Source organism: Phyllopteryx taeniolatus, chromosome 13, assembly GCF_024500385.1.
Source record: "Phyllopteryx taeniolatus isolate TA_2022b chromosome 13, UOR_Ptae_1.2, whole genome shotgun sequence".
NCBI classification, from domain to species: domain Eukaryota; kingdom Metazoa; phylum Chordata; class Actinopteri; order Syngnathiformes; family Syngnathidae; genus Phyllopteryx; species Phyllopteryx taeniolatus.
In genome coordinates this window covers 20195832-20198707 of record NC_084514.1, presented here as the reverse complement: position 1 = coordinate 20198707, position 2876 = coordinate 20195832, and the positions used below count along the sequence as shown (strand labels likewise).

General features: G+C 41.8%; 1 non-coding gene across 1 annotated transcript; it reads right to left on the bottom strand.

The window, feature by feature from the left end:
* On the bottom strand, positions 1–72 carry trnae-uuc (transfer RNA glutamic acid (anticodon UUC)). The gene has a single exon. It is a non-coding gene; the product is annotated as a tRNA-Glu (tRNA).
* Positions 73–2876: the final 2804 nt, after the last annotated feature.

Here is a 2876-nt window from a genome sequence, read left to right as displayed (position 1 = left end):
TTCCCACACCGGGAGTCGAACCCGGGCCACCTGGGTGAAAACCAGGAATCCTGACCACTAGACCATATGGGACAAGTGATGCTGGGTCTTCTTTCCAATTGATACGCTCAGGCCAAAACAAAAACATTCCCATATCGGGAGTAGGAGTCCAATAAAAACCACAAATCCTGACCACCAGACCATATGGGACACGTGGGTCTGCCAGTTTTTCAAAGCGCAAAATATTAGAAATGTTCTGCTTGATCAAAGCCCAAATAGTGAAAAACAGGGAACATTCCCAAACCAGGAGTCAAACTCAGGCCTCCTGGGTGAAAACCAAGCAACCTGACCGCTTAACCATATGGGAAAAACCTTTGTTTTTTTCCAAAATATTGAACATTTCCCCTAACTGGAATTTTTCGACATGCTGTTAAAGCCCAAATGGTGGAATTCAGAGAACGTTCCCAAACCCAGGCCTCATGGGTGAAAACCAAGAATCCTGAAACGCTTGGCCATCTGGGAAACACCTTTGTTGTGTTTTTTCCCCCAAGCTCAATCGGAAGTTTTCTGGATGAACTTACAATAACATCCACATCCACATCCACACAATGTCAGAATGGCTGCAAAAACAGCAATTGATATCAATATTGGTGAAATTAGGGTTTTGTATTTACCAAAAACGTCCATCCAGCTGTCCCACAAGGAGTGTTGATTGAGGGTCCGTAGACCATCGATGGCTCTGGTCAAGCTGCCATCTGAAGCAGTATTGTTTGTTCTCCAAACATACCGCAAACACCTCCCTCTCTTGCGAGGAGCATGTCGACAGCTATGCGGTTTTGGAACGTCCTTGAGCTGCTCGTGCACAGCTTCCAACCCACTCTGAGTCCAATTTCCTAATCTCTGTACATTGAAGTGGATATAGTTTATCCCATCAACATTTTTATTAATCGTACACCAACAGCATATGAAGTATTCAAATCCTCCTGCATCTTGGTCAGCTAATTTGTTTTGATTAGGAACCCCACGAGGAACACCTATGGCGTCAATGTATGTTTTATGTTGGATAATTTTGCCTCTGCCAGGATAAATCCCTTTTTTGTCTATGGTCTAGATTGGACAAAAACATTGGTGCCCTTTCCATTAAATCTTGAACAGGTATAGGGTATACTGACACATGCAATGTCAGTGATAATAGCGCACAATCCAGATATATCTTTAGGTAATCTATCAAACAGTCTATCATCTCCGCACCACCACCAGATGTCGCTCCGTGATACTGGCACAAAATTTGGTCCGACCTTTAAGGTTACTTTACACTGTGTGTCGTTCAGTGGTCCTCATTTTTTTCCTTTACTAATCATGTTTATACAAGTGAAATTATTCGGTGCTACTAAAGTAGAACACATTGGTTTGTGTTTATCTGCTTTTGTTACGGGATATATAGGATCCCATGATTTACACCTCTCAGTTGGTACAGTAGCGTTCATTAATGGAATAATACAATCTTGTGATAATTGTGCCGGAACTATGCGCAACAAAGGCCTGGGACCCATGCAAACTACACAATCTTTTCTCGTTACATTTGCTGCTTGTTCCACCAATAGTAACCAATTGTTATTTTGTCCTGAAACTCCTGTGACAACAAGGAACCAATCATCAGTAGTTATGTTGTTAACCATTAAAATTTGTCCACCTTTCTTTGAAGTTTTCAATGGCATTTCTGGTTTAACACGGTTCCTATAACACAATGCTACTTGGAAGTGGGGATCTTTTCCGCCAGAATAGGCCCACAAGCTCACCATCAAACACACTGGGTGACTTGATTTGTATTTCAATTTTAAACTATGGGCCTTTTGCTTAGGTTAAACTTCTTTCTATGTTCTTTTGCTGTTCTTTTTGACCAACTGGACCAATCATAACCTGTTTCACCAATGAGGTGTTCCCATCCAAAGCCTATAGTTGCATACCAGTCATATCCAAATCCCCAATTCTGCCCATTCTCTTGAGCATCATTGGTGAGAGCCGCATATGGAATTATGATTAAAGCAGTTTGATTTTGGGGGGCACAAAATATTAAACCGGTTTGCCGCGTTTGGAGGCCATGCCCACAATTTTGATCATCAGCTGTACTCCTTTTGATACGAGTTAATGATTCAAAATTTTCCATTATTGGGTTCGTCATATTGGTCCAGCTGGTAGGTGATTTTCTATCTAAAAAATTCGTTGTATCATTTAGGGTGGGACGTCCCATGTACCACATAAACAAAACCAACACCATAGTAGCCAAAGTTGCTACGTAACAACTTATCGAATCTTGTAACCAACGTGGGTGTGCCATTCTGCTGAGTTCTCACAAAACGGGTTGGTGTCTTTTTTCTTCACTAACCAGCATTTGCATTGTAACATGCTGCCAATTTGTCTTGAGATTGTTGTCCCATCTCTGTCGGGCCAATTATACATTATTCGTGCATTCACTGTAGTAGTCTCGCCACTCTGCACAATTTGCATATCTGTTGTTGACCAATACTGGCCACTCATGTGGTTGAGAAGTATCTGCACCATTTGCACAATGGACACTGTTCCAGATTATTTCACTACGATTCGCTTTATACTGCTTAAATTTCTCGAAGTCTCTTCACGTTTTGCACAATTGTCGCTGTACCAGATTATTGCTCGATCAGTCATTTCAAATTGCTCTAAATTGCTAGAGGACTCTGCATCATTTGCACAATTGTGCTTACTTATAGGAATAATGTGCTCCTCACAGACTGTCAATAATGACCACCATCTTCACACATAAGGGTTTCCACATGAGCACTTGACACCAGGACAACAAAAGGTCCCAGTTCGATGATCGACTTTGTGGTCGTGTCAACGGACCATTTCTTGGACACTGG